Here is a 10527-nt window from a genome sequence, read left to right on the forward strand (position 1 = left end):
CTGTGTAAACCTCAAATATCTGCTCAGTTTATCAAGACACCACATATTTTCAAAAGCGCTCCGACGTTTTCGGAGACGTCTGTTACCCACTAGCTTGATAGCTAGCCGGGGGCAAGGCTCTCTAGAGCCCGTGAGAACACCGGACTCCCGGCATATCGTTTTCAAACCCACTGCGGTCTTTCGCTACTCAGGTTAAACATATATAAGTCACTTAGATAACTTAAAAATGTTATTGTTTGGCTTTTTTTAGTATTTTATTTGTTCCTGAGTAAATTGGTTAGGCTGAGATTAAAGTTATAGTTTTTACACAGCTGAATAAACGTCAAGCAGACAACTGATTATCAGAAGTGTGAGATTCTCGAGAATATACTCCGGTGTCCCGTTATATTTTAGATAACAATGAGTTTATTAAACTTCACCGAAACAATCTGCAAATTTCATTCAAATTTAATAAACTATCATCTTGTCTTTATTTTTAGTTAGCACATACCTTAAACACTTAGAGCTGTAAGCTAATGATAGTTATATGAGAGCAGATGCATGCTGGTGCAATAAGCTGTACGCTGTACATCCAATGGATGCATGATCTGATTAGTCGACTAATTGCAAAAATAATCGGTGACTAGTCGACTATCAAAATAATTGTTTGTGGCAGCCCTAGTTGAAAACGTGTTTTCCGACGATGTTTGCTCTGTAGTAAAATTAGCGATATTTGACTGCCCTGTTGATCTCATTGAAATGTATACAGCCTATTTAAAATCTAAAATTTAACATTGTCCATAGCCTGCTGTTGTTACCACTGTCCTGTTTGAAATGTAATGAGAGAAACTGGTTATTTTGCCATATGTGCATGTGCCGATATTGAACCCAAGGTACTAACTAACTAACTGACTGGATGCCCATTAACCTTATAACTCCTGTTGTGTGTGTGTGTGTGTGTGTGTGTGTGTGTGTGTGTGTGTGTGTGTGTACAGATTGTCAGTCCAAAGAGGGAGAGAGGAAAGAGGGGAACATGAGGACAAAGTACAAGATCAGGAAGTACCAGGTAAGAAAACAGACAGGGAGTACTAACAGGCAAAACAGTAACTGTTAAACTGGCAAAGAAAAAGAAAGACAAACAACTAATACAAACAACTCATACAATCTGGAAGTTGTGTTCTCCCTATATTAAAGCTGCTATACAGAATCTGCAAAACAAACTGGGTTGTCAGCCCTGGCACTGCATTACCATATTGAGCTTCAGTCAGAGAAAGTCACGGTTGCCAAAGACTTTATAAAGCTCAAGAGTGAGGCTGGTGCCATTCCAGATATGTTAACATTGTACAATCTTCTGGATAATCAGATCTTCCCCAAACTGAAAACTGTTATTCAGGTTGCCCTAACAAACACAGTTTGCAGCTGTAGCTGTGAAAGGTCTTTTAGTGTCTTGAGTCAGCTCCATACCTGGCTGAGAAGGACCATGGGTCAAAGCAGACTCCAGCAGCTGGCTGTGATGTCAGTTGAGAAAGAGATGCGTGAGAGACTTGACCACCAAAATGTGATAGACAGATTTACCAACCTCAAGGTGAGGCGACATAGGTTAAAAGAAAAGAAAAAATCTGCAGAGCCATAGTAGTATCTGCAGTAAAGATCTTTTCATACATTGTATACATTGTACCAAAGGCCAAGTGTCTCCATTTTCTAATAATATTTTGTATATTTCAAGGACTCTTCTATTTTTGGAGTGTATTTTTTATGTATCTGTATTGTATTATACATACACTTTAGAAGTGAATCTCTGTCCAAAAAATGCACACAGTTTACTTTTTACTCACTATGAGCATCATTTATCATTTTTCCCCAGTAATTAAGGTTAGGATGTGTATTTTTTTTAAATTCCAATCCATTCTTCTTTGGCAGCATTTTAATAACCTTGATCAGATTTGATGGTTTTGTTACAGACTTTTCAAAAATGTGTTTTGCTATTCTTTCAAAAATGTGGGGATTAAATTGTGTTAAAATGTACAAAACAGTGATGTCATGTTTTGTGACGAGGACCCAGGCACAGAGAGACTTGATGAATTTAAGAAACTTATGATTTAATAAAGAAATTTGCAAACTTGCACAGAGAGGGTAAAATTATGATGACTGATAATGGAGATGAAGACAACAGACGATGAGGACAGGGAGGAACAGGGGTTTAAATGCACCAAGGAGGCAGTCAGACAGAACTCGGGACAACTGGAGGCATTTAGGGATGCAGGGACTGACAGAGACGGGGAAGAAGTCTCATTGTGATGAGTAAAGTTTACCTTGCCTGGATGGGCAGCTCTCTGTGTGCTCAGCACCCCCAAAGCTCTGATCCTAGAATCGCCCCTGGGAAAAAATACAAACGCTCTTTTATACTTTTATAGAGTAACAACTAGCATAACACAGAGTGTCAATTCACATCATGTAGCTGCCATTGTCAGACTAAACTTAAGCAGTAAATTCCTGTAACTAGTACATATTTATAAAAGACTATAAAACAAGAAACTTACCAGGTAGTGGTGCCAACCTCTGTTTTTTTCCGTTTCTTCTTTTTTTATGGCAGTTGTAATTATTTTTTCGTTATGGTCCAGTTATGGGCAGTTCAAACATGAAGGATGTTCAAACTCACTTTTACATGTTACACAAACTTAATATTTTCTGTTGTTGATTGATGACAAAAGTATTTTGTTCAATATACTCAAACATTTAAGTTAAGGAGGTGTTTATTCATTTCTGTGTTGCACTGACTTTTAACATTGATTAGTCAACTCACTGAAACGTGTACATGTAGACAACTTACCTTTTTAAGTAGAAAAATGCTTTTTTTGTTAAGTTCTACCTACAAACACCATGAATATTTTTAGAGTGTACCTAAATGTTATATACCTATGTGGTATGTGACTTTTGTTGCCATGATGCCAGGTCTCTCTTGGAAATGAGATTTTTAATCTGAATGAGATTTTTTTACCTGGATAAATAAAGGATTAATAAGCATATAAATAAATAAATAAATAAATAAGTTAATTTTAAAAATGGGTCCGTGCTTCTACAAAATCATATAAGCACCACAATCCTTTCGTCTCGGCAGCTGCTTGAGACTTAAATAAATGAATAAATTAGTTAACTTTAGAAAATGTGTGCATGCTTCTACAAAAAGATACAAAAAGCACAGTCGAAACTTCAGTTGAACAAAATGAGGTCTGAATTAAATCAGCACGTAATGCACTCTTCTTTAAAAGGCAAAGTAAGTGCACCACAATGCTTTTTACTGCAGCTTGTCTCCAAATGGCTCTGATATGAGACAGCTTCAGTCATTCGGCAGCTGCTTAAGACTCCTCCTCCCCACCTCTTTAATTACGTTCAGTGTATTCAATGTCTGCTAAATAAGAAATGAGCCCTCTATTTCTGTCCTCTCCAAAAGCCCAGGGCGAAGAGTGAGTGTTTTACCTGACCGGTTATCAAGTTAGAGATGTCATTCGATGCCTGACCCCACATTTTCTCTTTCCCCTTTTCAATGAAAATATTTTCTGTTATTTTCTCGTAGCGATCTGACTCACATAGGTAAACTCACAAAGTGTTTGAATGCTTTACTTTCACTGTAATTACATTTTTATGGTTTTTGTGCCCCTACTCACCGTGTACTAGAAACAACTCCTTGCATTTATCAAGAGATAAGACTTTCCCTTTTCTTTTTGTCCTTGATATTTATGCAGACTGCTGACTTACCGCTGCAATGACAGCAGGATGAGCAAACGCTCACCAGAAAATACACTTCCTGGTCACTTTCTTAGGTACACCTTGATAGGATGGACCACTTCTGCCTTCCCTACTCTCTTAATTCTGCATGGCACAAATTAAAAGGTGCTGGAAACATCATCAAAGGTTTTGATCCATGTTGACATGATAGCATCACACAGTTGCTGTAGACTTATCCATGCTGTGAATCTCCTGTTCCATCACATCCCAAATGTTATCTTGCTGGAAGCAAGCATCAAAAGATGGGCGCAGTGAAATCTGATGTAAATTACCCAAAGAATTTTCTGGCTTACTTTCTATGAGTGCCATCGCTCTCTTTTATAATGTCTCTTTTTTGGGACTGTGTAGGATGTGTCACGTCAAGCGGGTAAAAAGATACAAATTAAAATTCCTTCTGTGGCACTGAGTTAAAAAGCCTGTGCAACTTGACATCACCAGTCCACAGCATTGTCACAGAAGGCAAAACAGGACAGCCTGGTTCATCTTGTGCTCTATCAGATGTTATTTCTTTTACTTTACTTGAGCTGCTCACATATGCCCTGCAGCCTGTTTGCAAGTAAAGAAGGCAGCAAGAACACAGTTAGCAGCAGTGTTGGGAAGGTTACTTTTAAAATGTATTCCATTACAGAATACAGAATACATGCCCCGAAATGTATTCTGTAACGTATTCCGTTACGTTACTCAATGAGAGTAACGTATTCTGAATACTTTGGATTACTTAACATATTATCATGCTGTTTACAACTACATGAATGTACTATTGCTGTGATTTATTACTGTTACTGAAGGTCCGCGGCTCCGAACCGTAGTAAAGGGACCTCTGGCTAATACGGTGGGTTCTGTGTCGGGCTCGTAGCTGAAAACTAGCTTTACTTTGTTGTCTGGATCAACTTTGCTTGCAAGAGACAAAGAGAGGCGTTGAACGGCTGCTCCAAAGGAACTTATTGTTTTTGGAGGAAAACACGAACACGGTGTACAGTCGAGTCTTAATAGCTTACTTACAACTGGGCTCGTCAGGCACTCTTCTTGGCTGCAGTGGTTATTATTATATTTACATGCTTCCAGCTCCCGTTTTTGCTCGATGACAGCTCGTACTTTTTTTTTCTCCCTCCCTCGCTCACAGACACATAACGTGTTTGGCAGTCCATTCTCCCTGCAGCACGGACTACACTGCCTATGATGCTACAGTCTTTAGAGTTATACCTGTAGCATTCTGCCTATTAGCTTAGCACAACAACAACAAAAAGCGCTCTCTCACCCAGGAAACACGCAGAGAGAGAGAGCGTCACCCTGTAACCATGGCAACCGTAACGCTGCCGCCTGGAACAACAGAACGTAGCTGTCAAACAAAACCCAAACAGTCCTGACCCGCCACAATATGAAACAGGGAAGTACCGCCGTGTAATCCATTTATTTCAACAAAGTAACTGTATTCTAAATACCACCTTTTTAAACGGTAACTGTAACGGAATACAGTTACTCATATTTTGTATTTTAAATACGTAACGGCGGTACATGTATTCCGTTACTCCCCAACACTGGTTAGCAGTTACTTTTTTGGTTAAGTATTTGTTGATCCTTATTGCCTCTACTATCAGTTAGCCCTCAGAGCTGTATGGACAAAGTGTGGGTAAGTGGCTGTAGCTCAGGAGGTAGAACAGGGCATCTGCTAATTGGAAGCTTGGTAGTTCAATCTTTGGCTGCTGGAATCTGCATGTCAAATATCCTGGAACCCACGTTGCTCTCCCATGTGCCCATTGGAGGGTGAATGTAACAGAAAGCACTTAGGCATAAAAAAGTGCATGTGTGAATGGAATATGTTGTAAAAAGAGCTTTGTGTACTCAAGTAGAGTAGAAAAGCACGATAGAAAGATCCAGTCTATTTACCACAAGACAGAAGGTGACCCTGGAGCTTTTAGATCATGAGGGGGGAATTAATTTTCTCAAGGGCCACATTAGAAACTACAAATTTTTTAGTTTTTGTTTTGGAGGACTTGCCAAGAAGACTGACTAATTTCAGCTCAACAGTAACATTTAATTTTATCTCTCTCTGACTGAAGACCTACTTATGGTTCATTTAAAAGTAGAGTGGGGGGCAGAGCCTTCAGCTCCCACTTTGGATTCGGGAGACAGACACCTCTCTACTTTTATGATAAAGCTTTAAAGGGCTTCCCAGAATGCACTTTGTATTTCTTCATCATTCACTTCATTTCACTCTCCTTGTGTGTATAGCCACTCTGCATTTAATCATTACTTATTATTAAGCTCTGCATCCAAATTCCCACCAGAGGTGTTCCTCACAATTAATTATAATGTTTAAAATAAAAAGAATTATGTTTTTTGCAATCTATAAGTGAAAATGTTGGGTTATTATATTAAAACTTTCTATTTGTAACTAATTTAAGTGTTACGTTTTTTTTGCGTGTGTGTGTGTGGCAAAAAAACCCCAAACAATTTCCGTACATAAAAAACTGAAATGGGGTGCTTGCTCGTCAATCCGGTGCTTCTAGAAATGTGATCCTCGCTGCCGCGGGCCTGCGCACTGCCTGCGCACTGCCTGCAAACATTACGGTAGCAGATGTAAAGTGCAGGTGTGTGACAGGTGGGAAAGGTGACGCATCGAGAGGGCCCGACGGCGAGGTATAGACTGTATTATTGCATGAATCCACCAGCACGGGTACGGATGTGCGAGGAGGACAGGAGCAATCAGGTGAGTAGATGTGACATATAGAGATGACTATCAGGAAGGTATTTTTATTTAATTAAAGAGTGCACGTCATCGCTGTCGGACCGGACAGGACCACATAAAGTCACGCTAATTGATTTGGCTTAAAATCCTCTCGGTGCACTCTCCGTTCAAACAGCTTTTTCTCCCATGTGACCTCGCAGCTCCTGTTTTCTAAAATGAGCATGAAATGAAAGGATTATAAAGGCTTTTTTGAAATAATAACCTTCACTTAAGGCTTTTAACAAGGATATTAAATCGCTGCTCTATTGTCTAGTAGATTGTGGGCATCATTATATGGTGGTGTGTTATTGTCTGTCACATTGTAAAAGTGCAAACGTTTTCTGCATTTCTTTGGAAAGAGAAAATGCTCCGATTTTGCCTTTGATATTTATCTCTTTAGTATTTTAACTGTCACTCGCGAGCTCCTGCAATATATACTCCTGTGCAGCCTGACAGGTTGGGTTTCAGCATGTCGCTAAATAACAAACGATGGCTCCTTTACCTCAGAAAACCTTCCACCCACATGACACAGTGGCTCCATCATCCAGCGGTCATCTTCCTAAAGAGCTCAGAGCTGTCAGAGACCTGCTTCACGTGCTTCTTGCTCTAAATTCATCACTTCAGCTATTTGAATCTCATTCATTATAAATCACTGCTGATGTTTTCACTGAAGTCCTGTTGAACAAGAACGTCATTGTGTTTGTTGTTGTTGTTCTTTTTTTTAAATCAATACCCAAGAAGTAAACACATCACCCATACAACGACCTCTGCCCACGTGGTCACTTCTTTTTCTACAGCAAACAGGAGAAACTGGTTTGGCATCAGATTGTCTTCTCACATAGTGAGTATCACTCTGTATCAAGTGGACTTAAAAAGAACAAGAAACCTTTTTGGCCTTTAAGGCTCTGGGTGTATTTATAAGCTGTTGTCTAGCGCCCCCTGCTGTTTGAGAAAACTTGCACGCCTGTTGGTGTTTTCTGGTGGATCGGTAGAGCCATCCTTTCCAAAACAAGTGGATTTGAGTAATATGTGCAAGCACTTTAACTAACAGCTGTTTCAGCTTCCCCCAAACCACCTGGAGCATCACCAGCACACATTTACTTTTCATTCATTTTAATCTCCTCTTGGTGTCACAGGAGAACTCCGCACAGGCTTTGCTGCATAATTTCACTCATGTTGAATCCGGAGTTTAACCAGCAGCCTGCTTTTTAAATGGACAAACATCCAGTCACATCTTTAAAGAGTCACATTCACACACTCTCCAGTGTTGTTGTGTGAGAAAAAGCAGAGATTAGCACGCTCCTGGTTGTCTTTGCTCAGTTTCCAATCTAATTTATGCTGGCTAGCCTTTAGCTTTATTACATATTCATGAAGGTGTCTTGTTCACTTCTTACAAGGTGTCCAATCTAGAAACATCCCAGCTTCACCAGCCATGATTTCACCTCATGACTGATGACATAACTGGCATGCCACTCGTTTGTCTTTTACTGTTTGCCTGTTTTGATGTCATCAAAGTTAAAGTGGAGTTATAAATATATACCAGAAAAATATTGTTATTAGTAGCTGTCCAAGAGGGAATTTGTCTAATCTTTATGCACACACACACACAAACACAGACAAACCTTTTGTCCATACATACACACTTTCTCAAACGCACCTTTAACAGTCCACTGTGGACAAGCTTTATTATGATGTTTTGAACTCTTAAATCTTAAGATTACAGTTGATATTTGAATTACACTGTCACTTGCAGATTTGACATATCTCCTTCTACTTTACATCCTACCGCTGTCCCTCTGCTCGCTGCACTGGAACTTTAATGAGCTCCTCATCCTATTTCCAGTCCTCGCCGTGAACTTCACCTCAGCGGAGAGCTCGGCAAGGTTGCAGACATGAGAGGTCTGTCTGTACCACAGCGCTCCTTCCCCTCACTGTGGCAGCAGGTCAGACAAGGTGAAGGCTCCCTGCCGACTGTGATTCATGGCTGTGCTGGACAGACTTTAATGAGAGTAACTCAAGCCTTTTTATATCACAGAGAGTGCTGAAATAGCAAATGAGCAGCTGGGGAAAGACGTGTTCGTGTTGTATGGCTCGCTTTATGGTAGTGGTTAAATTTATTTTCTTTTGTTTAAAAAAAAGGTCATTCTGAGCAAATGCACACCAACACTGACAATAAATCAAAAAATTATGTAACTGCAACTGGACTTCTTTGGTTCACGAAGAGCAGGTAAGAAGGTCACCGTGAATGACCGTATGATCCACACCTTTATTCACTCCTTTGGCTCAGAGCGACAGGGCGCGACACCATTAGGGATAAAATATCTGGGACTCCTCATCAGATTTTATAACTTAATTTTTTTTGGATGAAAGTTCAAAAACCCAAAACATAAAAAAATAAAAATAAACGTGCTGATGACGATGAGGTGGTGCCTTAAACATGTATTCCTCTTAACGGCCAGCAGGAGTGGAGGCTGCAGAAGTCCAGCTCTGTATAATTCATGGGGAAAATGGCCCTCTGTGACCTCCTGATGACTTTATGGTTTCAATCGATTCCTGAGCGTCACAATGCTGAGGTCAAGGTTTCGAAAACAGAACTTATATATTACTCAGTTTTTCCATATGCAGCTTATTCACTAGTCTTTAATGGATGCTATATGTATAATAAGAATAATAAAAGCCACAACAAACTCCTTCACTCACTTCAACCACTAATAACTGTAGATATACCTGCTACCCTCAGGCACAGGCTGCTGTAGCTGGTACCTTACCTACACCTGAGGGTAGCAGTCGCCTTCATTTGAACTGTTGATGGATGACATGCGTTGTGGAGGTGCTAAAAAAGAATCATTACCAGGTCTACTAGTTTGCTGATGACACGACATTACTCACTGTTACCTGGATGTCAAACAAAAGGCATGGCCTCTGTCCAGCGGTCTGTTTTTTTAATGGCTTTTGTTACGCATCTATACCTGCATACACTCTAAAAAAATGTTTTGGTGGCTCAACTTAAAAAAATTGAGGTAACAATTTCCACTCAGCTTTTTAAGTTACAAATTTTGCATATTATTAAGTAAATCCAGCAAGTAATTTTTAGGTTTGGCTAACTCAACTGGTTCAACAAACCAACATGATTTACTTTGACCTGTGAAAGCATAATTAAGTTTAAGCAGCCTAATATTAATTTAGAATTTCTGGTAATATTGAGTTGACAAATTACATTAGTTGAGTTAATCTAACTTACTTTTTTACATATATCCTACTCACAATTATCCATGCAAATATAGCCATTTAAATTATTCCAACTGATGAAACAGTTTATTGCATAACATTTTCGAAGTAATACACTTCGGTGTCATACAACATAAATCAAACATTACAGCAGCCCTTTAATTATAAATGAGTGGGCAAAAACAATAATGTATTTCAGTACAATTCCTCCACAAACAACCTCAGTAACAAAAGAAAATGTAGCATGTTTATTACCTGGACAAGGTGTGTTGAATCAGAAGCTAAAACATACCAATTCACTTCGTTTTTCTTACTCCACAATGGTGTCTACAACTTCTGATTAACTGAACACACCAGCCAATCAACAGTGTTTAGTTATTAATAGAAACAAGCAGAGCAGTGGGGCCTGATGACCGACTTTGAGAACCACTATAAAGATTTGTAAAGGTATATTAAATAAAGCGGCAAATAAGATAAATATTATATAAGTCTTCCAAATAACAATAATTTTAAATCACACCCTTCTAAAATACCTCAGAAAACTAACATTGCAACGTAAGGCAATTTGTTTTTGCAAATCTGCTTATTATTAACCCTTGGATGCACAACCTACCAATACCTACACTCTTCCACGAGTGGGGTCAAAAATGACCCCAAATAAAATCAATGCATTTTGCTATAAACTCGGTTGTTATTCTTCAAAATCTTTAAAACAAAGAGTTGTAACATTCTCATATTTGAGGTATTTCTCATAAAACATGTTTGTGACATGAGGCCCTTTGCATTTTTATTTTTTCATTAATTTT

The sequence above is a fragment of the Neolamprologus brichardi genome, chromosome 4, assembly GCF_056152115.1.
Source record: "Neolamprologus brichardi isolate AB-2024 chromosome 4, ASM5615211v1, whole genome shotgun sequence".
NCBI lineage: Eukaryota > Metazoa > Chordata > Actinopteri > Cichliformes > Cichlidae > Neolamprologus > Neolamprologus brichardi.